This window comes from Stylophora pistillata, chromosome 4, assembly GCF_964205215.1.
Source record: "Stylophora pistillata chromosome 4, jaStyPist1.2, whole genome shotgun sequence".
Taxonomy (NCBI): domain Eukaryota; kingdom Metazoa; phylum Cnidaria; class Anthozoa; order Scleractinia; family Pocilloporidae; genus Stylophora; species Stylophora pistillata.
Genome location: NC_142522.1, coordinates 18,783,230 through 18,811,216, shown reverse-complemented (window position 1 = coordinate 18,811,216; position 27,987 = coordinate 18,783,230). Strand labels below are relative to the sequence as shown.

General features: G+C 37.5%; 1 protein-coding gene across 1 annotated transcript in view; it reads left to right on the top strand.

Annotated features, from left to right (window-relative positions):
* Positions 1 to 696: 696 nt before the first annotated feature.
* The window catches only part of LOC111332754 (histamine H2 receptor-like), a 37,139-nt gene continuing 9,848 nt past the window's right edge, over positions 697 to 27,987 (top strand). Inside the window, exons 1-3 of the mRNA XM_088755972.1 lie at positions 697 to 1,557; positions 1,741 to 1,852; positions 26,805 to 27,987. The exon at positions 26,805 to 27,987 is cut by the window's right edge and continues 4,252 nt beyond it. The gene's annotated coding sequence lies outside the window, so the exon portion shown is untranslated. The remainder of the gene's footprint in view (positions 1,558 to 1,740; positions 1,853 to 26,804) is intronic.

Genomic DNA, 27,987 nt, shown 5'->3' with positions numbered 1-27,987 from the left:
CACCGTCATACATGTAAGAATTAAAAACTATTTACTGATAATGGATACTACGATAGTTTGTTGTTCGCACATGATTCAAGATGGAACTTTGAAAGCCCTAATTAGTAATTCCTGGTTTTTGCGTAACAATAATCGGTAGTTTGTTGGTCCAATTGACTTTTTGCTGGATGACATGTACTGCAGACATAAAAACAAAAATCAATAATAATGATAATAATAATAATAATAATAATAAATGGAAATGAGCTGCCCGTGGGTTAACAATCGGACAAGGGAGGATGAAGAGAAGACACTGAAGTACGGACCTCTTCGCTAGGAACTAAGGCAGCAGTTCCCAGGCTACGAGGTGAAGCAATATATATATCTTATTGACCAAGCGCGAGGGCCGTACTGGGAGAATATCGGCCCGAGGTCTTGACAGTACGGCGCGAGCGCAGCTCGGTCCGTACAAAAAAGACCTAGGGCCGATATTCTTCCAGAACGTTTCCGAGCAAGAAGTTCAGAGGGACACAAGTGCGGTATCATTCGGGACCATTCGGGACAGTGCCCGGTCCAATACTGAGATAACATTGACCGGTAATAGAGCATTTTGATTGGTTGATTTTAGATATTGGCCCTCTGACTGCCAGAGTCGTGTAATAAAACATCATAATGGATGCCCTCGGGGGGGGGGGGGGGTGGTCACGGGAGCTGGATGTCATGATGTGCGAGCTGGTGGGAGGCAGAAGCCCAGACGAACTGCGAAAGATGCACAGGGCAGTGCTCTCGGGCACGCTTAATATTCCCCAGACTTTCAAGGTGTCAGTTTAAGTTCCTGTTAGAATGAGGACCGTAGACACAACGGAAAAGCTTTTTAGGATTAGTTAATGTACATTTATTTCGCTTCATTAAGTAAATATCTAACTTGGTCACATCTACATTAGTAACAGATTGCTTCCCTTCTTCAAAGTGTTCGGCAAAGAACATTTCACCTACCGGTATAAATGATTGAATATTGTCCTCTTTCAGCTCAATTTTACCCTAGAACTTTTTTAAAACTTAAATGTGTTCGAATGTGCAAAGAAAAACAGACGCCCTCTGCCAGCTTATGAAAAGTGTTGTTGTAAACAATTTCGTCTTGGAGAATGGATGATAGCTTGAAACGAAAGCAGGGATAAAAACCAATCTGTCGTTGTTACCTATGGAAGGTTATGTAGCCCGCGAACTCGACGGTTGTTCCCTTTCTTCGCTCCTACGAATCGAAAACCACCGATACTTTTACGTTCCCAGACTACTTTATGGAGTAGAAAATTATCACGATAGTAATAAAAGAATAATAAGAATGAAAATAACGAAAATAGTAATAATGATAATATTTACAGGAAATGAAAATAAAAACCGCTGACCGTATACTGTAGTTTCGTCGCCCAAACAGGAGGGAGACAAGGGAGACACGTGATTGTGTTACGACAACACATTTGAACACATAATTTTATTCTATTGATGTGTGTTGTCAGTTGGTGCTGTCCCTGGATGTAGTGGTTATCTACAAGTAGTATTTAACTTTTAGATGTCAGGGTAAGCTAGATTTTGTAAAGAAAACTTCCGTCGGCGACAACACATAGGTTTGATAGAATATTGCGATGGACTTCAAACATGATCCTCAGTAGCTTTCGAAATCCACTTTGATCATGAACTCACTTGAAATATCTTTGTAATGACTGTTACTATTTTTTACCAATTTGTGTGTCCTAATTGTAGGTTAAAAGTCCCTGAAGGTTTGGAAGGAAGAGCCTCTATCGAATGCAGGCGGTTGGAACTCTTGGGACGCAAATTGATCACATCAAATATCTAGGATCAATGCTACCTAAAGGTTTGCGAACCACTTTCGTTACGCTAGTGTTGTTAAAGTTTCAAACCTGCTGTTATTCTAGTGCAATGTGCAGACCAAGCTTCCTTTCTTTTGAGATATTTTAATGATTTCGCCGATTTCGGGGCATATGGTTTATTTGAGGTTGACAGTTGCATGATCGCCACAAACCAACCCTGATCTGAATTTGCCGAAAGTCTCAATTTTTAGATTTTCTGTCATAATTTGGTGTACGTGTTCACGAGATCAGTCTTTGAGAAATATGAGCAAAAAGGGGTTGGCAGTCTGTTGTTTGGTTCACTGCTCAGGTTATTTAATTGGTTTGTGGGTTGGAACAGAGGTAGTTTTCACAAAACTTGTCTGAAATGAATTGAACCTCACTATGGTTTCAACCTGCAACAAAGTAACACTGATGTATATACAATAACAAAGGACAAAAAGTCGTACAGCTTCATCACAACAAGTCCTGAGGTTTGGTTTTGTAAAGAATTAACCTCTATTTTGAAAATATCGGCCACTGTATACTGTTGAACATTATCGAACTTTTCGCAGTAAAATCCTCCATTTTGAAAATGAGTCAAGCTCTAACAAAGCACCCCGAGTGTTTCCTATTTCGTGCGGCGAGTGTGGCAGTGGTTTAGTCGCCTGTCTTACCTTTTCCAACAGAACTGTCTCATGGTTAAAAAAAAATAATCTCTTCATGTATTTCGTTGGTCAATGAATAAACTCTTATTAGCTTTTGTTGCTCTAATCACTGAGACTCGACTTAACACTTTCCTGGTTTACTAGGATATCTAAAAGATGGTAATGCTGTGGCACATCCTATTGATAGTTTACGCAGTGATTCGTGACCTTTTATTTCTTATAGTAATGTCAAATTGTGTGTTGTTTCCAAAACTAAGATTTAAGAGCATCCTTCTGACCTCAAACAATATTCTGTCCAAACACTGGATTGTGGGTGTAGTGGTTGTTTTAAGACAATTTTTTTTTATTGGGGTGGGGGAGGGTCGTAATTAATGTTAAAAACTCTGATTGGTCTATAGGTATTAGTTTTGTTGGCCTGTTTTCTAATTGCTTATGATGCGTGAAATGCATCATTAGAATGCACAAACTTCTCTTCTGCTCACTGTCATTGGTAATCACAACCATGGTGTGTGAAAGTTGGTGAGGATTATGTTAGTAGTTCAAAGAGTTGGCTTTGAAAATAAACAAATGATGGGAGAACATGCAACAAAAAACATTTAACAAGCTAAGTTCAGAAGGCATTTCTGAAACGAAATGAATCATTGCTATTAATGGTAACGTGTTTTTTTTTGCTTTGAAAGAAGTCAAGTAAAGACATAATTAATGAAATTTATTTGAAATAACTAACATTGAGAGTTAATTACATGGTAATCCTTAGATCTCATTTGTAAAAACAACAATAGTGTATTTTAATAAAAATGGTTATAACTAGTTAAAAAATTAATTTGAAATTGGCAAAAATATAGAGTGAACAACATACAAAGAGAAATCTAATAGAACTTATTAAGTAAAAGAAGTGGAATTTCCCACTTTTGCCTATGAAACAAATAATTCCTATTCATCAATTTGATCACCTCTTTGGTATTTTGTGATTGAATACAGCGGTTCCTTCCACAGTAAGAAGCAGTTCAGTGATATCATCATCACTAAGGTCTGCAAATTCTTTCACCAATTGCCCATCCTGTTCTGTTGTAATAGTATATATGTCCAGGGAAGTCTTGTCTTTCCCAGAGATGGTAAGAATACTGGCCATTATTTTACAGCAACATTTGGTCTTCAGTTGCATTAGGCCACACTCAGAATATTTGAGAATTTTCATGTCACTGTTCATAACTTTCAAGTAGCACTTGTTGTGGGTTCAATGAGATTGAACTTAGATAATTCCATCTGGTCTGAATTGCAGCTTCAGGTGTTGTTTTTTTTTCTAATACAACAACTTCCCGATCTATCCTTAATTTGTCAGCCTCATTTATTGTGCTGTTTTTTGTTCAAGTTGAATGTAATGAACGCTAAATTTAAGCCTTTGTTTTAAGTGATTAGACTCTACTCTTTCTGATTCGCCAATTCGTTGCTTAGCAATACGTTACTAGCCCTTACACGTGGATGGTAGAGTTTAAGTTCATTGTGCACAGTATGTGTGTCAAGTAAATTTAAGCTTAAGCTACCCTTGGCTATTTAGAGTGCAATCGGGAACCGATGTGTGAGTATAAACCGTTTTGGTTTGTTTTAGTATTAATTAATCTAATTAATACTAAAACTAATCGAACTAACTAATCGCTTGCAATTGCGCTCATACAAACTTGTTTTATAGCATCGTGCAATTTTATTTCCTTCAAGATCTTAGCGTTTATCGTAACTAGGAGTGTTAGCAGTATCTCTACCTGTCTAGAATCATTCATGTTCTTAATCGTTAATCATTCAAATGCTGGTTTTATAAACATTGTCACACAGTAATAATGATTGGAATGTTTATAACTATTGACTCGTGACTTGCCGTCTTCAGTGAAATCCTTTATTACCAAGTAATTAGTTTACTGCATTGTATTTCAGTTTACGTTTGATTAATGCCAATAAATTCACCGTCAACTACAGTTGGTTCTCCGTGATTTCAGGCACTGTTCAATCAGTGAAGCATCCCCTCACATATACTCTATTCACTGCGACACGTTGTGTCGCAAGTGACCTTCGGCCTTTCAGCAATCGCTGTGAATCTGGCGTTACATTGAATAATTTGTGCCATTAAATTCTTTAATGGCAACATTTGATATTTTCAATTGTAACCTTGTCCTGGTTTTATTTTACTTATGTCCTGTTTCCACAAGACCAGCTGTAGAGATCCACTGTTATCTATAAACAGCACCTCTTGTATAGTCAGAGTTTTTCTGTGAACATTCACAGTTTCCACGGCACCATCAAATAAAATACGGCCAGCAATGTTGACCAGGATATTATTTTCTCGGTCTTGAATTTCCTCTACTGAGCTGTCTGTTGCTTCCATGGTTGCTTCGTTTATTTGCTGAGGTCAAAATCTGTCTCACTTCCATGGGGATCTTGAATTTTTGTTCTTTTGTTGAGAATGAACTCTTCTTTTTTGCCGTCTTATGGTTTTTCTTTAGTTGGAACTTCTGTATTTTAACAGGTGATGAAGACTTGAATTTGGGCTTGAGGACTGAATGCTTCTCTGGGGAGAAGTAGACAGCACAATATACTTGTGTTTGTTTCGAAATTTTGCAAAAATATTGATTCATGTTCTCGATGGTCTTTATAGGTGACAGGTTATGTAAATTAATTAATCAACCATGCTTTGGTCTGAAATGAAAAGACTAAATTATTGAATTTGTGTTGTTACTGATTAGATCAAAGCATTGAATACCAGTATACATCGAATTATGGCACACAAAAAACAAGCCAAGGGATGAAATGCAAAAGAGTTGTAGACTCCATATTAGAGCAGATCACCAGTGGTACTTGAATGAAAATAATTATGCAAATGAAAATATGGTAGAAATAGATATAAATAAATTAAAAAACTAATAAATACACTAAGGGAATGAACTAATCCATGAACTAAGACTTTAAAAGAATTTACACTTGTTGCCTCACAGATGGAAAGGGCAAGGGAGTTCCATGTTCTCACAACTCTATGAAAATAACTATACTTTAAGAACACTTGTTCTTGCAGTTATCATCTTTAGAGTTAACTTATCATTGTGTCTCAACAAATAGTGGTCAATAATAGTAGATAATACTGTGTCAATTTTTTCAGTGGATTGATATAGCACAATTTGTGAGAGGTTATGGTGGATTCATATAGGAAATTCAAGTTGCTTAATAGCATTTTCTTAATTATCTTAGGCTAATGTACATTTATGCCTATAGCACAGATCTTGCCAGGTATTTTATTAACAGTGTGTGATAACATGTCACTTCAATTTAGGTGAAAGGAAAATTATTAGTTTGAGGAATAAACTCTTTGATGAAGATTGTGGGTTAATTTCTCATTACTGTTCAGTGTTTTCTCTTGTTGGCTATTAAGCAAATGGTAAAAATGGAATACAACTTACCACTTGAATCATTCATACTTGGGTCACCTAAAAGGAAATTATTTAGAGAGAATTAATTGTTATTACTTTTGATGACACATAAATGCTGATGTTTTTGTTCTTTAAAAAGGTTCTTTGTCATTTGAAAAAGTTGATTCAATCCTTGTTCCACCTGTTGTCTGTATTTTAAAGTGTTTAATTTTTTTTATACTTTTAAGTCTATCAAAGTCTTTGGCTCTACTACTACAAGTGAGGACAACCATTTAACTCAACTTAAACCTACATATGTGATGCCCAATGTTTGTTCAGACTTTCCAAGATCCATAATGCAGTGGTTTTGTCACCTTCTCTTACTTTCCTGCTTTGGCTAAGTTATGTTTTCCTTTCTATAAAGAAAGTGTGTTATAATTTTTGAAAATTGACTTTATAAATATATGACAGGAAATTTCAATGCAACACTAAATCTGTTTTTCTGGATTAGCTTTGCAAAATTCATGTTATTGTTTTGCATGAACTTAGTTAGAAAATACTGGAAGACAAGTTCTCTCATTTTCTCAATTTTTTTTCTGTAGTTGGCGGCCTCTTGTTACGGACTCCACAAATGTTATGGCCTTCATCAGTGCTAAAGGGCTGTATTCTGCTCAGTGTTAGATCAACTGCTTGATCCTACCCTGCTGGAGAAGATATACATGCCTCAATAGCAGTACATACATACATACTTTATTTATTGGCTCATCCCCAAGGGGCTTTTCAGAGTCAAATCTACATTACACGAATAAAACCTAAGTACATAAAAGGATAAAATATAAAAATTAACTAAAGCCGTCATTAAGGAGCTTATGCCTGAGCAAACATTTGAAAGCCGTCACAGATGGACTAAGTTTGAGCACAGGTGGCAGCTCATTCCACAAAGCAGTCACTCTATATTGAAATATCCTTTGGCCACTAGCTGTGCGGAAGAGTGGAATGTCCAAGAGTTGAGAATTTCTTGTATTCTTTGTCGATACGGTGGAACTTCTGACAAACTTAGATGTCAAATACTCCGGAGCGCATCTCATCATACACTTAAAAACCAGAACGGCAAAACGAAAATAAAGTTGTTGTCTGTAAGGGCTGTATTAGCAATCAGTTGGGCAGTTACTGTTGCCTGAACTGCATCTGGTGCATGAGTCTCCCTGGTACTGCAATGAACAACAATTAGAGTAACTATCCACTTGAGAATTTTTCCAAGGGTCTATTAGATCTTTTCAGCTTTGTTCTGCATGGTGTTGGGTGATAAAGTTTGGGTTGCCTTAATGACATCCAACGGACTAAGGGAAACAGCTCTATTGTGCATCTAAGTATAAGAGAGTTGACAAGCAGAGGTTGGATTACCAGTAGACTGCAAACTGGGCTTATATCCACTGGGCTGGCTGGAACTGAGTGGACAAATGATATTGATGGATTGGGAGATAGGCATACACAAACTGGTAAAGGTGACATTGCATGAATTAGGAATAACACTAACATTGGAAAGTATAGACAAGAGTCAGGGTTAAGTAACTTCAGGCCAATGGGAATACTTTTGTAATAATTAATGAGTATTTAAACATCTTCAAGCTGAGAAAAAATGTAAACATGTGGTCTTTTATTATCACAAGAACTAAGTACACTTTTATGCTTTAAATTATGATGAAAACAATGCAAGTCTATTACGAGTAGATCTAACTATTACTTTGGGCTGAATAACCTCTGTAATATCGATAATAATAATAATAATAATAATAATAATAATAATAATAATAAACAATCTTTAAGGAGGAAGCGCCCGTCACGTAAATACGTGGTTTTCAGGGAGGTCCTCCATAAAAATGAAAAGTATTAAAAGCTAAAATAAGAAATACAAATGTCACAGATCTAAAACGGCGTATATCTAAAGTTTTATCCATCATTTAAATATTTATCCATTAACAATCTTGTAAGGGTTTCCTTAAAAACTTTGCATGGCATTGGCCTTCTTAAAAATACTGGGAGGGACATCCAGTCATTTATAAAACGGAAGTAGGACACCCTCTTTCCGCATTCCGTTTCAGGTTTAGGCAGTCTAGGTAAGTAGCCATTTCTAGTGTTGTAGCCATGCGAACTTCTCAATGTCAATTTAAAACTTTCAAAATGTTGTGGAATGTCTCCTTTGATTGCATTTTCTACGGTGGTACAACGATGAAATAGACGTCTTCCGGCTAGAGGGAGCCAATTTAGGCACTTTAGAGCTTCTGAAGAAGACATCTTCCCTAATTTAATTTTCTTCGCAAATTTGTTCTGAAAACTTTGCAATTTTACATTTCTGATTTTAGACCGGGTTGATCTCCCCACACTGTGTCGGCATAGTCTCGGTGTGGCAGCACTAGCCCATTGTAGAAGGCTATGCGAGTTCTATTGTCTAACATATGAAATATGCGATTAAACAAAGAAAGACGATGACCTAATTTCTTTAGCAAATTGCTGATATGTGGCTTCCAGCTCCATTTTGCATCCGTTGTCACTCCCAGATATTTGAATGACTGCACGCGATCGATTTGTGCACCATTTGGTTGCAACTCAAAGTCTTCAAATAAGGATAACATCCTTTTACTGCCTGCCAGCATAAATTTGGTCTTCTTGACATTTATAGTCAACCTGTTATCGATGTACCGATGTTATATATGCCATTATTAAACGTTTTCATTTCAATAGACACGACTTCATGATGTCCTCTATCTATAAAATCAGTCGACCGTATTTTATTTAAGCTTAAGTATTGATAAGTACAATAAACAAGTTGAACATAGTAGTCATAATATTATGGTACCAGAATGAACACTAACAAAGTCTGACAACTTGTTGAGTGATTGCTAAATGTTTATTGGCCGAATTTGTTGACCTACCTGAGGATCGTGACCTTTTGAACCCAAATGAAAAAAGTGTGTTCACAGTTTGATGTTTTTGTTTCACTGCCATGCTGTCATCTGGAAGCAGCGGGAAGAAGAAAGATATGTGACCGACATCATCACACGCCCAATGAGGTTGGTGCAGCCACTTAGCGACAAAACACAAATGCATACGGCACAGGATATAGCGGATGATTTGAGTTTTTTTTTTAACAACACTTACCTCCTTTTGCACATGAGTAATTGCTGCAAAATTGAGTGGGAAGTTACTATGCTGTCTTAAAGATTTGCGGATAAGAAGCAATGCGAGATTGTTTGTTACGAGCAGGCTGTTATGACCAGAGTAGCTGGTGACATACAATCAAGTAGCCGGCGGAACTCCGGCGGTTGCCGACTTGAAACCACTGAGAATGTGCCTTGTCCAGTTTGTGTAAAATGATTGGTCAGTTTTGGCGTGATGTTATTGGCTGTAAGAGTCAAGTGGCGTCAGTCGGTGGTGATTGATTTGTCTTGATCTGTCGGTAAAGTTAGGTCGTTCTGTTTGGTTCGTTTGTAATGTTAATGTCGTGAATGAGTCGTTTGTATGGAGCGGGTAGTAGTTGACACCTGTTTAGGGGAGTCTGTTCTAAGTTAGGAAACCAGCTTTCCAGAGTCAGTCATTGAAAGTAGTTAGTGCTGTAGGTTAGGCATTGCGCAGAGTCCCATTCAGTATTGTGGTTTGTAACTCGATGATATTCAGCTGTGTGATTGTTGACATCACCTTTCCTTGTGGCCTGTCTGTGTTCAGTCAGTCTTGTTGTGAGGTTTCTGCCAGTCTCTCTGATGTAGGAGGCTTGGCAGTTGGGGCAATTGATCTTATAAATTGCTCCCTGACTGTTCCTCGGTTCATCCTTGTCTTTAACGTTGGTTAGTAACTGACGTAGTGTGGTGGTAGGTTTGTGGGCAACGCAGATATTGAAGGGTTGTAAGATGTGCCAGATGTTCTCAGACATGCATTTTATGTACGGTATGGTTGCTGTAGTTGTAGGAGTTGCGGTGTTGTTTGTTTCAGTAGTAGTAGTAGTAGTACTAGGTTGGTGAGTGTTTCGTCGGATGAAGTCGTCAATGTAGCTGTTCTTTGAAAACATGGTAAAGGTATTTGTTCTCGTTGGATAAGTTGTCTGTCGTGTTGCATACTAGTTGTGCGCATTATGTTAGAGTTCTGATAATTGTGGCTTTGTGTGATGTAGGGTTGTAGGATCACTCGTCTAGTAATCTGTTGGTGTATTGGTTTCCTTTAAACTGTTGTCCATAGTGAGTTGTCGTCACAGCTTACCAGACAGTCTAGGAAAGAAAGTTTGCCATTTTCTTTGACTTCTCTGGTAAACTTTATGCCAGTGTTTTGTCCGTTAAGGTGGTGGTGGAACGTGTCAATTTCATGGTGTTGTACGTTGGTGAATGTGTCGTCAATATAGCGTGACCGAAGGGGTATCGTTTGTGGGCAGGTCGAAAGGGCCCTTCAACTTACCTACAAACGATACGGCTTTGGTTACACCATGTTGATGACACATTCACTCCCTTAAGACACGACAAAATCGATGCATTCCACCACCACCTTAACGAATGAAACACTGACATACAGTTTACCAGAGAAATTGAAGAAAATGGTAAACTTCCTTTTCTAGACTGTCTGGTAAGCTGTGACGACAACTCACTACAGACGACGGTTTACAGGAAACTGACGCACACCGACATATTACTAGACGAGTCATCCTACAACCCTGCATCACACAAAGCCACAACTATCAGAACTCCAACACAATGCGTGCAACTAGCATGCAACATGACAACTTATCCAACGAGTACAAATAGCTTTACCGTGTTTTTTCAAAGAACAGCTACAATGATGACTTGATCTGATGAAACATTCACTGACCTACTACTACTACTACCACTGAAACAAATGACACCCCAACTCCTACGACTACAGCAACCATACCGTACATAAAAGGCATGTCTGAGAACATCTCATGCATCTTATAACCCTTCAATATCGGTGTCACCCACAAACCCATCACCACACTACATCAGTTACTAACCAATGTTAAAGACCAGGACAAACTGAGGAACAGACAGGGAGCGATTTATAAGATCAATTGCTTCGACTGCGAAGCCTCCTACATCGGAGAGACTAGCGGAAACCTCGCAACAAGCCTATGTAAACACAGACGGACTACGAGGAAAGGTGATGTCAACAATCACATTGCCGAACATCATCTACTTATGAACCACAATTTTGACTGGGACTCTTACAATGCCTAACCTACAGCGCTAACTACTTTCAACGACGGACTCTGGAAAGCTGGTTTACTGACTTAAAACTGACCCCCCTAAACAGGTGTCAACTACTAGTGGTTCCATGCAAACAACTCATTCACGACATTAACATTACAAACAAACCGAACAGAACAACTTAACTTTACCAACGGTTTGAAACAGACCAATCATAACCAACTTACACCACTTGAGTCCTACAGCTAATAACATCACGTCAAAACTGACCAATCATTTTACACGAACAGGGCTAAGAACATTCTACTGACAACAACTATTCACTTGACTCTGATGATGACTTCCGCACAGGTTGTCGAAATGTCAGTCACCACCACCGACAACAGTTCTTCTCAGAAGTACACTTACCCAGACGATCACACTACACTTTCACATGTTACCCCCGGGTTCAAACCATTTACTGCATATTATTTCTAATGGTATCTTAACAAATAGACAATGGGGTTTTAGGAAGGATACTCTACTAAAAGCCTTTTCCTCCATCTTACTGAGTCCTGGAGGAGAGCTTTGGACACAGGTCACAAGGTTGGAGTCTTATTCATTGATTTTTGCAAAGCTTTTGATTGTGTGGACCACATAATTCTTGCAGAAAAACTTAAAGCAGTCAGTGTATCAGGTGATATGTGGAGCTGGATCAATGATTATCTCGCCAACTATATGCAAAGGACTCAAGTTAATAATGGTAGATCAGATTTAAAACCTGTTAGAGTTGGAGTTCCTCAAGGATCTTTGCTTCGCCTTAGACTGCTTGCTACTTAATATGTAAATGACCTAGCAGATAGCATGACCAGTGGGGATTATATGTGTTTGCAGATGATACTACATGTTATAGGGAATTCTGTTGACGATATTGTCATAATTTCCCAAGAAGTCTTATACCAGGTTAATTCCTGGAGTCTTAAGAACATTCTGGTTGTCCGCGAAGGTAAATCCGAAGTGATGATTTTGAGTGCGAAGCCCTTCATAGGTCCCATGAAACCTCTGAAGTGGGGTGAGGACATCATTGGGTATGTATCCTCCTCTGTCTGCCATGGAGTTACAATTGACGACAAACTACCTTGGTCTTAACATATCAAATTAACTCGTTCTTCATTCACACAAAAGTTAAATGCTGAGATGTATAATTTTTCTACCCAAATCTATTTTAGAAACTATTTATTTTAAGAGAGTAATCCCAATTGTCTTTCATGGAATTGTGATGTGGGAGTCTGGCACTAAGCTTAGAGAACTAGAAATAATAATAATAGTAATAATAAAAGTAATAATAATAATAATAACTTTATTTCAGTGTCAAACTTCTAGCTAGCCTGTAATAGGCTTGCTAATCGGGGACACCATCCTACCTAAATTTAATAATCTTTAGAATTTACAAACTTCTAGGTAGTCTGTAATAGGCTTACTAATCGGGGACACCATCCTACCTAAAAACTACAATAATCTTTGGAATTTACAATGATAAAATCTTTAGGCCAAAAGTAATTATATACAATAATATACAATGATAAAGAAGATATGTATAATTCGTAATATAAACTCCTTGAGGTACAGTCAAACTAAGACTTATTTAATAAGATCTTTAATGTTCATTCGGCTCTGAAATCTATATTAGGAAGTGCATGTGGGACAGTGTGATACATGTGATACATATTAGAGCTGCTACACTGATACATAAGTTACCAAAATATATGAAGGATGATGATATATTAGCAAGAGTTGGGTGGATGCCTGTCAGGTATTTCTATAAGTTTCGTATCCTAACTATACTCACATGGCATTTTATGGCCTGGGCTTAAATGAAGTAAATTCTTTTGTCCTTAAGTGCTCTAATAGTTATAATCTTAGAAAATTGCTAAATATTTTAATTGATAGACCTAATACTGAACTTGGCCTTTGTTCTTTTGGACACAGGGCAGCAATTGCCTGGAATTCCTCACCAGATAATTTTAGACACTTTTCTAATCCAATTGCTTTTAAAAATAGGCTTAAAATGGTAAAAAATTATGTTGAAAATATAAATTTTGGAAAGGGGCATGGCTCTGTTGTTTATAATAAGAATTTAAATTTCTAATATTTGTGATATATTATGACACATTTATATCTATATTCATTCTGTTTCTGATTTAACACTTTACTTTAGGTTTATTTATCTTAAAAGATAAATAAACCTTAACCAAGAAGGAATATTTAACACAGTTTAATTTTGCGAGTTTGGTTTGTATCTTATGTCCATTGTTGGATCTCATCTCAGAGCTCAAGGTAATCACTGAAATGTATTTAAATTGAATAATTATGATCTTATAGCACTCCACCAGGGATAAAAACTCCCTCGTTTGTTATAAAGAGTTCCATGGTTGATTTTATCAAAAAAGATTATTATGTAAAAACCTGTTGAGGGAATTCTTCGTTTTCAGCCACGTGACCAAATTTTGTAACGTAAGTCGCGACCGTCATGCTGGTGGACATCTGTTAAAGTAAATATGGCTTCGGCAGACGCGCCTTCCAGCGAAAGTGTTCCTTTTTCGGAGAATTACGGCAGTCTTACCGGTTCTGCTAAGGCCAGGTATCGAGTAAAAGTTCTTATCTGTGGATTTGATCCATACATGTTAAAAAAAATCAGAGTATAGTGAGGATTTAGTGGATTATCCTAGCATGGAATATCCCGACATTGTGAATTATCTGGTACTCCAGACCTCGTGGATAACCAGGCTGCAAGTGAAAGCGTATAAGTCATGTGTGGAACTTAGAACAGAGCCTGATGGAGAATGGATTTTCCCGTCATGTGCACCATGAAATTGATGTGCAAAATTTGGAATTGTTGGTGTAAAGAAATGTTGTTATTGTTGATGATGTCCAAAGTTATTCAGCTCTTGCATTTATTTGTTATGATACCTTTTGATTACAACAGGAACATTTTTTAAGCTTTAAACTATGATGAAAACAATGCATTGCAATAATAATAATAATAACAAAGTCACTTTATGTCATATGCTCAAAATTTACTACTGTGTTTTTTGTGATACTTAAATGAACTAGCTTATTCCTCTCTAGTACATATTGACAGATGATCATCCATTATTTTGTTATAACTTTAAGTGTGATATACTTTCTTCTTTAGTGTGAAGTGACTTGACAGTAACTAATTTTCATAAATTTCAGCCTGTTCATGTAGCCTTGTGCATGTCCATCTGCACAAGTCTCTATAATCTATTTGATTCACAAGGTTTGTACTTGTATTTGGAAAGGAGTGATAACCTTCTTTTCCTGGGATGTTGGTGCACAAAAGCGTTGAGTCTCGTGTCATCTTTTGATCTCTTACAATCCTGATGCACACTATTAAACTTACTATTCTCTGGGCAGACTCCTCTTTGAAATTTGGCCCAAGTATTATTAATTTTCCCTTTAAAGAACTATTCTTGTGCTCAAGGAACGAATCCATGGAAATAATTATTTCTCCCAGCTTTTCCATGAATGTCACAGAAGCTGTTGTCAAGTACACTTTCTGCTTTCTCCTCTGACATGATTGCCATCATTTTGGTTAAGAAGAGAAGGGTAGTGTATAGAATACAATACTTTTTGAAAAAGAATAACCAGCACTGTTAAAATATGAACTGTTATTAGGAAAAAGGAAGCTCGGAGGTTAACCTTTATAAAGGTTCTCCTAAATAAAGAAGAAACAGAAATATAGGAATAAAAAAAATGTACATTAATATAAATACAAGTTCATGGAAAATTATAAAAATCACAGAAGTACTGTTAAAAAGGTATAGAATGTCCATTCAGTAAATATTCATTATTGATTCCTCAATTTTAGTTTAAACTTGTTGATATTTGGACTATCATGGCAATAGATTACATTACTTGGACCAGATCAATTCTCACCTAAAGATCTTAAACTGGCACACAGATCTCTTATCCAAGGCTTGTTTGAGGTCTTTAATAAGAGCAAGGATTGTTGCAAGTTCTGCCAGCATTGGAAAGAATCTTCAGTTATACCTATCTTTAAAAAAGGGAATACAGTAGACTGGACCCTAACAATTTTTAACCAATATCTTTGCTTAGTGCTCCAGGGAAACTACTCGAGAGGGTAGTATGCAAGTCTTTATATAATTATAATTTGCAAATATCCTTTTTGTAATAATATTTTACTTAATGTACATAATTCTTTATGTAGGTTGTAATTTTTTATTGAATATTTATTGAATATTTGTTGGAAAGTAGCTTGTAGCTAAGTGTGGCACCTTATTAAATAAAGAGCTATTATAGCTACTACTACTACATATTATTTCTGTGAAAGTATAGTCGTGTGAAAGTCTGGGTGAGTGTAGTCCTGAGAAGGATTATTGGTGGTGGTGGTGACTGACATTTTGACAACCTGTACAGAAGTCATCATCAGAGTCAAGTGAATGGTTGTTGTCAGTAGAATGTCAGGGGTTTCAAAATGTTTTGAAGTAGGTGGCCAACTCTGGAATAGTAGGCGGCTGTGATAATCGAGGGGGGTCTGGGGGCATGCTCCCCCAGAAACGTTTGAAATCTAGAAGCTCGGAAATGCCATTTTCAACGTTCTAGCATCTATTTCAGAGGTAAATTATGATTTATTAACAACAGCATAATTGTATTGATTACATTGATTCAGATTGACTTAGGTTGCATTAATTTTCATGAAAAGTAGTCAAGAAAGGAATGCTGATCTACAAACATTGGCTTATCCTACTTTACAGAGTATAGCATGAAAATGAAAGAAATGCTTTCATCACACTTGTATGAGATGGAAATGTTCAAAATAAAAAATCATTTATGGTGTTTCAAAATTCACACTTCTTTTGCTTTAATATCATGCTACAAGTCAATTGCATGCAAACTGTAACAGCTTACTAATACTCAATTGGTCAAGACTTTTAATTTTGCCTTTATAATGCAGAGTAGTATGAATCACTTCTATAATGCAGTTGGGCACCATGCGTAGAAAGGAATCTAAATATCCACCGTTCTTTTGTTGACTTATTTATATACAGACAACAAATTTGCATTTTCCAATGACTTTTATTTCTTTTATCTATTTATTAAACTTCCACTGAGTTAAAAAAAGAAAAAAATAAGAAGGATAAATAAGCTCAATAGTAAAACGAGAAGCGAAAAGCAAAAAGCTCAGTGAGGAACAATCACAACAGAGCAAGCTCCAACTAGGTGAAAGTCCAAAGAAAAGAAAAAAAGTAGTAATACGAGACTAATTTAATATGTTAATTTAAAATATCTATTAAAATATGCAAATTCCTAAAATATATAAAATATGCGGAAACCAATTAAATTCCTGGTGGCAAAGCATTTAGGACACAGGGACTTCCAAGTAAAAACGTTGTCCTGATCGAACGTTTCGATAAGAGCTTTTTTGTAACGTTTAATTAATGATCCTTTGAAAGAAATAACACTAGATAAAGTTCTTAATGACAAAGGCAAAGAATTACATAACTTAACAGTTCTGTTGAAATAACCACGTTGAAAAAGAGACGTTCTACATTTCAAAGGCTGATAATCTAAGGAACAACTATTACGAGTAGATCCAACTATTACTTTGGGCTGAATAAACTCTGTAATATCGATGTTATATATGCCATTATTAAACATTTTCATTTCAATAGACACGACTCCATGATGTCCTATATCTATAAAATCAGGCGACCGTATTTTATTTAAGCTTAAGTATTTACAAGTACAATAAACAAGTTGAACATAGTAGTCATAATATTATGGTGGAATGAACACTAACAAAGTCTGACAACTTGTTGAGTGATTGCTAAATGTTTATTGTCCGAATTTGTTCACCTACCTGAGGATCGTGACCTTTTGAACCCAAATGAAAAAAGTGTGTTCACAGTTTGATGTTTTCGTTTCACTGCCATGCTGTCATCTGGAAGCGGCGGGAAGAAGAAAAATACGTGACCGACATCATCACACACCCAAACAAGGTTGGTGCAGCCACTTAGCGACAAAACACAAATGCGTACGGCGCAGGATATAGCGGATGATTTGAGTTTTTTTTTAAACAACACTTACATCCTTTTGCGTATGAGTAATTGCTGCAAAATTGAGTGTAAAGTTACTATGCTGTCTTAAAGATTTGCGGATAAGAAGCAACGCCGAGATTGTTTGTTACGAGCAGACTGTTATGACCAGAGTAGCTGGCGACATACATTCAAGTAGGCGGCGGAACTCCGGCGGTTGCCGACTTGTTTTGAAACCACTGAGAATGTGCTTTGTCCAGTTTGTGTAAAATGATTGGTCAGTTTTGGCGTGATGTTATTGGCTGTAAGACTCAAGTGGCGTCAGTCGGTGGTGATTGATTTGTCTTGATCTGTCGGTAAAGTTGGGTCGTTCTGTTTGGTTCGTTTGTAATGTTAATGTCGTGAATGAGTCGTTTGTATGGAGCGGATAGTAGTTGACACCTGTTTAGGGGAGTCAGTTCTAAGTTAGTAAACCAGCTTTCCAGAGTCAGTCATTGAAAGTAGTTAGTGCTGTAGGTTAGACATTGTGCAGAGTCCCATTCAGTATTGTGGTTTGTAAGTCAATGATATTCAGCAGTGTGATTGTTGACATCACCTTTCCTTGTGGCCTGTCTGTGTTCAGTCAGTCTTGTTGTGAGGTTTCTGCCAGTCTCTCCGATGTAGGAGGCTTGGCAGTTGGGGTAATTGATCTTATAAATTGCTCCCTGACTGTTCCTCGGTTCATCCTTGTCTTTAACGTTGGTTAGTAACTGACGTAGTGTGGTGGTGGGTTTATGGGCAACGCAGATATTGAAGGGTTGTAAGATGTGCCAGATGTTCTCAGACATGCATTTTATGTACGGTATGGTTGCTGTAGTCGTAGGAGTTGCGGTGTTGTTTGTTTCAGTTGTAGTAGTAGTAGGTTGGTGAGTGTTTCGTCGGATGAAGTTGTCAATGTAGCGGTTCTTTGGAAACACGGTGAAGGTATTTGTTCTCGTCGGATAAGTTGTCGGTCGTGTCGCATACTAGTTGCGCGCGTCATGTTAGAGTTCTGATAATTGTGGCTTTGTGTGATGTAGGGTTGTAGAATGACTCGTCTAGTAATCTGTCGGTGTGTCAGTTACCTTTAAACTGTTGTCCATAGTGAGTTGTCGTCACAAGTTACCAGACAGTCTAGGAAAGGAAGTTTGCCATTTTCTTTGACTTCTCTGGTAAACTGTATGTCAGTGTTTTGTCCGTTAAGGTGGTGGTGGAACGTGTCAATTTCATGGTGTTGTACGTTGGTGAATGTGTCATCAATATAACGTGACCGAAGGGGTATCGTTTGTGGGCAGGTCGAAAGGGCCCTTCGACTTACCCACAAACGATACGGCTTTGGTTACACCATGTTGATGATACATTCACTGCCTTATGACACGACAAAATCGACGCATTCCACCACCACCTTAACGGATGAAACACTGACATACAGTTTACCAGAGAAGTTGAAGCAAATGGTAAACTTCCTTTTCTAGACTGTCTGGTAAGTTGTGACGACAACTCACTACAGACGACAGTTTACAGGAAACTGACGCACACCGACAGATTACTAGACGAGTCATCCTACAACCCTGCATCACACAAAGCCACAACTATCAGAACTCTAACACAATGCGTGCAACTAGCATGCAACATGACAGACAGCTTATCCAACGAGAACAAATAGCTTTACCGTGTTTTTTCAAAGAACAACCACAATGACGACTTCATCTGATGAAACATTCACTGACCTACTACTACTACTACTGAAACAAATGACACCCCAACTCCTACGACTACAGCAACCATACCGTACATAAAAGGCAGGTCTGAGAACATCTCGTGCATCTTATAACCCTTCAATATCAGCGTCACCCACAAACCCATCACCACATTACATCGGTTACTAACCAATGTTAAAGACCAGGACAAACTGAGGAACAGACAGGGAGCGATTTATAAGATCAATTGCTTCGACTGCCAAGCTTCCTACATCGGATAGACTAGCGGAAACCTCGCAACAAGACTAACTGAACACAGACGGGCTACGAGGAAAGGTGATGTCAACAATCACATTGCCGAACATCATCGACTTATGAACCACAATTTTGACTGGGACTCTTGCAATGCCTAACCTACAGGGCTAACTACTTTCAACGACTGACTCTGGAAAGCTGGTTTGCTAACTTAAAATAGACTCCCCTAAACAGGTGTCAGCTAGTACTGGTTCCATGCAAACAACTCATTCCCGACATTAAAGGCCCATTTTCATCCGAGATCCTTTGCGGTCGTTTGTTTTTGTTTTGGAATCGCGCTATTGTTAAATGACGAACTCTGATAGTCATTCACAAACACTATTAAAAAGAAAAACAAAGGTTTGGCGAAGAACACAGTAAACAAATTTGCAGCTAAATATTTGAGACTGAAAAATCATAAATCGAGTCTGTGTAAAAAACTTGTACAAAGCTTTCTTGATGTTGAAGGAAATTGTTCGGCTTCAACACTAAATAAAATATAAACAAATAACCAATGTAGCCACGAGAGTTATTATTTTTTTTTCTTATCAGTTCTGTCGTTCGTCTTTGTTAATTGTAATTAGTGTAAATAGTTCTCGTCTCGATAGTTCAGTTCTGTATTTATTAGTTTGTATTTTTTCGTGCTGTCAAAATGTAAATTAAGTTGTCAGCGTTGTTTCATGCAATCGCCTTTGAGTATTGTGTAGCCTTGTTTAGTCTATTGTTTTAGCCTTTATCCGCTATATAACATCGTAGTTGTGATTTTCATTCAGTCGTTGTTATTCCGGAGTGCCGTACAGATCTTGTAAGTAGTTACGCTTTCGTTTGTATTTTCCTGTAGTTTCTCGTATTCCTTTCGTTGTATTTTAGTTTCGTTGGGTTTAAGTTCGCATTGTTAATTCTGTATTTTTTTCTGTGTGTTATGTACAAGTGAATCGTCGAGATTAAAAAAGGTACGTATTTGAAACTGTAACGGAGTGTCAGTTACAACCAATATTGGCCAAAATGGATTTATAATTGGAGTCTTGCCACCCTCGACAGACGTCTTCGTCACTTTGGTATTCATTACATATATTACGACACTCCACTTGCAGTAGTGTCAGATGCGGTGCGGAAAGAATTAGAGAGACCGAGACGACTACTAGGTTAGAGAGCAATGAATCAGAAGCTTAGAACAGAGCAGAATGTTCAGGCACGCGTCATGTTGTTTACAACATGATTGCTGAATTGGATCCTATAATAATAATAATAATAATAATAATAATAATAATAATAATATTTAGACAGGGTACGTTCTCACAAAAGTGGTTTTCAGAATGGCCCTGTAAAAAATACGTTATAAAAGAAAATAAAAACAAATTACAGACAGTTCAAGAGCAAAGATAAAAGGATGAGATTGCTACATTGCAATGTAAGGATTATTATGAAAAAAGGTAAAAATTGAAAATTGACAAAATACTACGATAAAAACTGCACTTTCTTTCTAAACAATAGAATAGATTTAGTTCCCTGAATTTCTGGATTAAGATTATTGAAATCGTTTGAAGCCTGGTATGTAAGTTTTTGTTTTCCCCAGTTTGTTTTGGGAGCTGGAGGATGCAGTTTGTTGCACTGGCGGGTATTATAATTATGAAAGGCAGTGTTATGCTTAAAATTAAAATCAAAATCAATTATATTATTAGGCATCTAAAAATAAAAACGGATTGGTGCATGTGTCGTCCTTGATCTAAACGCTTCCATTTTAAGATCTCATGAGCATCTGTCGCAGAAAAATATTTGGCTTTATCAAGAATGATTTTAGTTACCTTGTTTTGTTGGATTTGAAGATCGTTCACTAGCGTAGCATTGTTTTTTGTCACCCCAAATGATGTCACCGTAGTCAAAAATAGGAAGTATCAGAGAGTGTGAAGTGTCCACCGAGCAAGTAATGGTAAGAGATGGTTCATTCTTCTGACAAGTCCAAGTCGCTGGTTTGTTTTGCTCATGATATTTTTAACGTGATCGCCCCACGTTAGATCTTCAGTCAGTGTTACACCTAAGTATTTGAAGGAGCTACAACCTCTGACAAAACCTGTTGAGACACATTACAAAAATACTTTTTTTTGCACTTACCCTGACAAAAATGCTTACCGTCGTAAATTTAAAGATTGTTTCCCCCCTCCCCTATCGCAATGTTCTTTGCGGTAACACAAGAAATGCATGCTTTAGCTGTTAAGCCCCAACAACATTGTACCAGGGGTGGGGAGGGGGCTAAGTTTCTTCCTTTTGGAAACGATTGTTGCATGGCGGGAAATTAAAAATTGCTTTGAAATGTCTCAACAGTTTTGTCCGGGGTTGTAGCTTCTTCGAGCGGACTATCGTTGATAGGGATAGGGACAGTATTTAACGACTTCAGACGGCCTTTACTGCCAAATAGAAGAAATCTTGACTTAGAACAGTTAAGAGTAAGGAGATCTGACTAAAGCCAAAGCAAAGCAGATTCGAGGTACTTGTTTAAAGAGGTCTGCACGTCCTGAATTGATTTAGCAGAATAATAAATTAACGTATCATCAGCGTAAAGAATGATCTTACAATACTAGAGACACTGAGGTAGATTGTTAACGTATATGATGAACAGAAGCGGTCCAAGTATGCTTCCTTGAGGCACCCCGACTGTGATTGGTCTCGGAGACGAGAGGCAGTTTCCGATTGAGGTGACTTGTTCACGATCAGAGAGATAGGACTTAAACCAATCTATTGAATTAGTATTAAGACCTAAGCAATGGAGTTTCTTTAGTAAAATCTGGTGGTCGACCGTATCAAATGCCTTGCTAAGGTCAAGGAACACAGCGCCCGTAATAAAGCCATTTTCCATGTTATCCAGGATGTTCTCAGCTAGATGAGCAAGGGCCACCTCAGTTGAGAGGTTTGGGCGAAACCCAAACTGTTCAGGGGCCAAAAGGTTGTTCTCCTTATATTAAGGAACAGCTTTATATTAAGTGAACAGCTTTCTCGAGGATCTTGCTTAGAACTGGTAGGATTGTAATTGATCTGAAATTACTTGCGCTGGTTCGGTCACCAGATTAAAAATTGGAACCCCCTTTCCCTTTTTCCATATACCAGAAAAACAGCAGAAGAAAGCGATTTATTCAACAAAACATCACAGTATGATGACATCAGCAGAATCTTTGAGAAGGCGGGCGCTGATCTTATCGAGGCCAATTGCCTTTTTGGTTTTTAGGGAGCTTAGGTATTTCCGTATGAAGCTTGGATTTATATCGGAGAAGCTGAAGACTGATGATGATGGGGTAACCCGGGAAGGGGACTTACGGGTGGTGCATCGATCTCTTATTGCGTTAGCTAGGTGTATCCCGATAGATGTAAAATAATCGTTAAGGACATTAGCAATTGAAATAGGATTGTTATGTAAAACTTCGTCAGGTGAGATACACGTAGGACCACACCCAGCTTTATTTTCACGGTTTGTGATTTCGTTTAGGGTTTTCCAGAGACCAGCACTATTGTCCTTGTTATCGTTGATGCATTCTTGGAAATAGTTAGACTTGGCTTTTTAAACTTCTTCGTTTGTTTGGTTCCTGAGTTTACGATATGTGGACCAAGCAGCAGCAGAATTTGAATTCAGTCCTTTCTTATGGAAACGATCTCGGTCTTGCATTAATTTAGAAAGCTTGGGCGTCATCCACGGGGTCTTTAGGCCTTTAACTCTTTGAATTTTGATGGAGCGTGTTGGTCAGCTATGCTGGTGTAGATTGTACACTAGGTATTTACAGCATTATTGACATCATCTGCGTTGTGAACATGGAACCAGTCTGTTGTTCTAAGGTCCCATAGGAAGCTTCCTTTATCATAATGAACGGTATTCAATAACACGCAGAGGAGCCCTGGGAACACCTGCTTTTAACGTGCAAAACTCAAGAAAATGATCACTCAGAGCCAAATGACACACACCACTGTTAACAATGCGATGACTGTTATTAACAAAGATGAGATCTAGAAGTGATGAATTGTTGGCGGTTGCTCTCGTGGGAGATTGGATAAGTTGATCCAGGTTATGCAAATTTTCTAAACTTTCCAACTTTGATTTTAAGCAAGAATTTGACTTCTGTCTGCCAGAGTAACCAACATTAAAATCCCCCAGCAAAACAAGTTCAATGTCACTGGGAAGCTTTGACAATGTAGCTTTCAAGACGTTGATAAAATTGGGCAGTGATGCGTTAGGGGCTCTATAAATAGACCATTCGAAAAGTTTCTTGGTGTTTGGACGGGTAATTTCAATCCAGCAGTTTTCAAGCGAAGTTTCATTTAGATCAGGGTGAGGTTGAAAAGGAATACCATCCCGTTCGTACACAGCCGTGCCACCGCCTTGCTTATCTGTGCGATTTTGTCTAATAACAGCATACCCAGGAATATGTAGCTCTTGAGCGGTTTATATAGCATCATATAAGGACCGTTCGACCAATCAGATTGCTGGAAACTCTTTGCTCAGCTCTGAAATTATACCAAGACGCTCTATAAACCGCTTCGCGCGGTTTGTATAAAATGTTAAAATAAAATGTTAATAAATGTTACTAAAATGTTATGACTTTTGAAATTTATCTGTTGTTCAGCTCTGAAATTATACTAAAACAATTATTCGCCTCAGCTTCGGTGAATATTGTCAAATAATCCCCTCGACTTCGTCTCGGGAATAACGTTACTCACCTCGCCCTCGGCGAATAATTGTTAAATATGAGCATTGTCTTCTGATATAAACTTGCAACGCTGGTGTCTCTCATGCTTTCCCTATCTTTCGAGACAGTTCCTACCTATTTTGCGGAGGTTTTATATTGGATCTTTGTCGTATAGATAAACCACAAGTGATGTAAATTTTCCCGAATGATTTAGGCATACAAAAAGACTATGGGTTAATAAAAGCTTTAAAGCAGAAATGCTTTTTTCTAGGGCGATGGAAAAGTATTTGTCCGCTGTAACGTCGTCACCCCACAAAATGGAGCTTCGCTTTGTCACATGAGCAAAAGTTATGAAAAACCTTTAACTCAATATTACCTGGAACAAGCAAACTAAGTTCTTGCTTTGTGGCTTCACCTTTAGTACCTTTAAAATGAAACAAAATAAGAAGCATTTATTACCATTATATTCCGTTTAAACTGATGAAACTTAGAAAAGCTACTTTTAAAGCTAAGCTTAAAATTCTTACATAATATGTATTCATATGTTCTGCAATCAACCGATAGAAGAAGAAATGATAGACATGACAACGATTAACCAAATAAAAGTGTAATTAACAACTATTTACCAAGTGGAGGCGGTTAGTGGTGGATATTTACCGAGCCACGAAGCGGCGAGGTAAATATCCACCGCTAACCACCGACACTGAGGTGAATAGTTGTTTTAGTTATACTAAAACAGTGAAATAATATACACCAACCAAAAATTAATTTTAATTCATACATTCCAGCAACGATTGCAACATTTTCACGCGCGGAAGTGAACAAGTGAGGTTACGCAAGTTTAATTTACATTTGTAAACAAAACCTTTCTCATTGGTTTTTATCGATAAAGTCCCGGTTAAAAACTTACACCATTACCTTTAAACAAGGCCAAACCAAATTTAGTCGCTTTCTTTGAGTTTTCAAGGACTGCTTCGTCGTTAATTTGAGTGATTTCTTTGCTTGTCACGGTTGCAAACCGGGACGTCATTTTTTCCCGAGTTGCTCGGAGGTAAATAGCAAAGGATATTCGGAGTTTGACTAGCCAATCAGCCAGTCTAACGACTGGTTTGACTAGCCAATCAGCGCCTTCAACGCTATCCACTGTTTAAGTATATACTAATACTTACTATGAACAGAGATGACTTTCGCCTTGAAAATCTGAGTGCTCTCTTTTACTTCTTATGGCGACATCCACGATATGTCCTATTAGTGTTGCGATTTCTTTTCCATAACGTATTATGTCTTTGTCTTTTATGACCTTCTTCGATCCATTCGAGCAGAACCCACAATGCTGCGAACGCTTCAAAACGTTTAGATCAGAGAAGACAACAGCAAGACTCAACTGCAACGCACAAAACTTTCGAGTAAAGGTCGTTGTAGAGCGGAAACTTCACCTTATTGGATTATATTTTGGTCATGTGTCGGTCATGTGAAGATTTTGCTCATGAAAGACTGGGACTGGTGATCATGTGATCCATTCAGCGCCATGGTCGCCATCTTGTGAACGGTGATCGAAGTAGCGATAAGTGACTTTAAAAGTTAGTGTTAACGCCTGGTAGTATGAACCATGGATGGGAATGAACATCAAAGTTACAAATTAGTTAAACTTAACGGCCAAGAGAAGTATGAATGTACGGCTTGTAAACTTGTTCTCTCACGCCAACAGACAATGGAAACTTACATGCGCTTTGTGCATCGTTACGTTGGACCGGGTAAGAAAATGTAATGTAGTGCTTAAGCTTAAATAGCGCATTTCAAAATGTCTCGATGCACTTCAAGCTTACATTTTTTGTCAATGATGCTTGTAAGTTTCGAAACCAGTACGGAAAAACTATAGAATTGATAAGCAATTCTTTTATAAAAATGGCAATTAAGCTTGAGAAATCAGTTTCAAAATCCTCTCTTCCTCAACTGTTCCTTCTGAACCTACACCTATTCTTTTATTCCTCTAGCACTTTTTGAAAAGAAGCATCGTATTAAAATTTCTTATTCTCAATGTTTTAGGTCTGACCTGAAAGCAAAGAGTTTCACTAAAATTTTGGAGAAGATTATGCTTCTAAATTGCAATTCCAGAAACCATGTTATAATAAGATTTCCAAACTTTAATGGTGTCTGTGGTTAGATATAAGAAAATATAACTTTTTAAGTCTCAATATGCCAGATTCGAAATTTCCCATCGCTTCAAATAAGACTTCCTTGCCATAATATTTAGGTAAAGATATGTTCTCAAGCTTTCTGTATAAAATATTCTAATCTGGCAAATAAATTGATACTTGATACTATCTATATCGAACTTACTTAAGTTTACTGTAAATGGAAAGTATTTAGAATTCACCATATAATTGGAATAAATTAGGAGACAGTGCACAACTATGTTGGCTGAATCTTACACATTGTTATAAACCATTTTTCAGGGATGCCTCAGGTTGATATAACTCTGTATTTCAGTGTCAAGTCAGAGTCGCTGTCCTTGCAGTATAGCACTTTTTATCATCTGACTTGAGCACCAAACACATGGATCGAAAATCCCACTTGAATTGCATTTGATTTAGTTTTCTTCTTGTATTCTTTACTCCAGTAATTTATTGTGATATGCAATTGAAGGATAAAATATTAATGTTTTATTGGAAATTGTATAAACTTCAAGAATATCTGCTGTAAAATTAATGAGTTATAAATTATAACACAAAATAAAAAAAATTGTGGTATATTGCAAGTAGTGACTATTTTAAAACATCTAAAATGGCACTTTTCTTTCAAAAAATTAACTCATAAGTATAATTTTTAAAAATTAAGGTTTTATTTTAAAAAAAAAAATTTCCTAGTAAATTCCTAAGAATTTCCCAAGGATCAAGAATCTATTTTTTTTTATGTAAATTCTATAGAAAAGTTCACTGCCTGACTAGTGAATTCCACGTTAAATTTCAGCTAAGGTGACTACGTCCGTACCAAGTCCAGTGAAAACGCCTGGAAATCTGCCTGCCTTGCACTCCATGGTTTTCCTTGAGTCAGTGTCATTTAACTGAGCTTCTGAAAGCTGGTAAACTCGTCAAGCCACCAGCAACAAATATGACAGTGTTAGATCTGGAGAGTTTTGATGTCGCAGAAATGAAGTGGGTTAAAAGTGGTTCACTTACACTCGAGATTGAAGAAAGAAGAATTACCCATGGGGCATTTAGAGATGTATTTCGTGCAACTACCTTTGCGAATTGGTTTCCTAGCTTTCTAGGATTCCTAGGAATTTCCTAGGAATTTCTTAGGAGTCAGTGGAATTTTCCTAAAAACATTTAAGCTCTCTAGAGGTGTGAACAAATACTACTAGGTTCCTAAGAATTTCCTAGGAATTATTACAGGTAGAATCGCGTAGCTTAAGGTAAACACGCGCTCTGATTGGTCAATACGTCAACCGGAAGAGAGGTTATTTAGCGTGGAATCGCACTAATGCATAAACCGATATCGCTGAAGTGAGTCGCGAGCAAAAATTATTATTGCGAACGTAAAAACGTAAATGCAACTAGTGCTACGAAAATGTGAACAAATTTGAACAAATTTTTAGAAAATGAATGTCTTCCAAATTTTGAATTCAAATTCAAATTTTTAGAAAATTGGAGGAAACCACTCACGCTCAAAAGTACGTGAAAATGCATAGAAAAAAAAAATAAAAATGTCCGAGACGAGGGAAGAAAGCCAAACGACAGTTCTTGCCAAAAAAAAAAACCAAAACAGGTATCAATGCCGTAAAAGGTGAAGCATCTTTCCGGAAATCCAAACCATTGTAGCCTATACAGATGACGAACTGGCCTCTTAGAGACAACATGGTTTCAAAAAACACTAGACGGCAAATTCCCAAATTCGAGTGGTCGCAAAACAGTCATCCAAGCGCTCCGTGATGATTTCGACCCACTGGAGATATCAGAGCTCACTGGCCACTCAAATCCGGAATCCATATCCAGCTACAGCCATAATCCTCTGGAAAAACAGCGGCGAATGTCGAATAATTTGGCCGGTTTCAACCCAAGCACGATAATTACCAAGCGCAATGTCATAACTTCGAGTAATATGCTGCGTTTACATTGTATCTAGGCGTAGGTGGAATGCTTCGGCCGCGAGA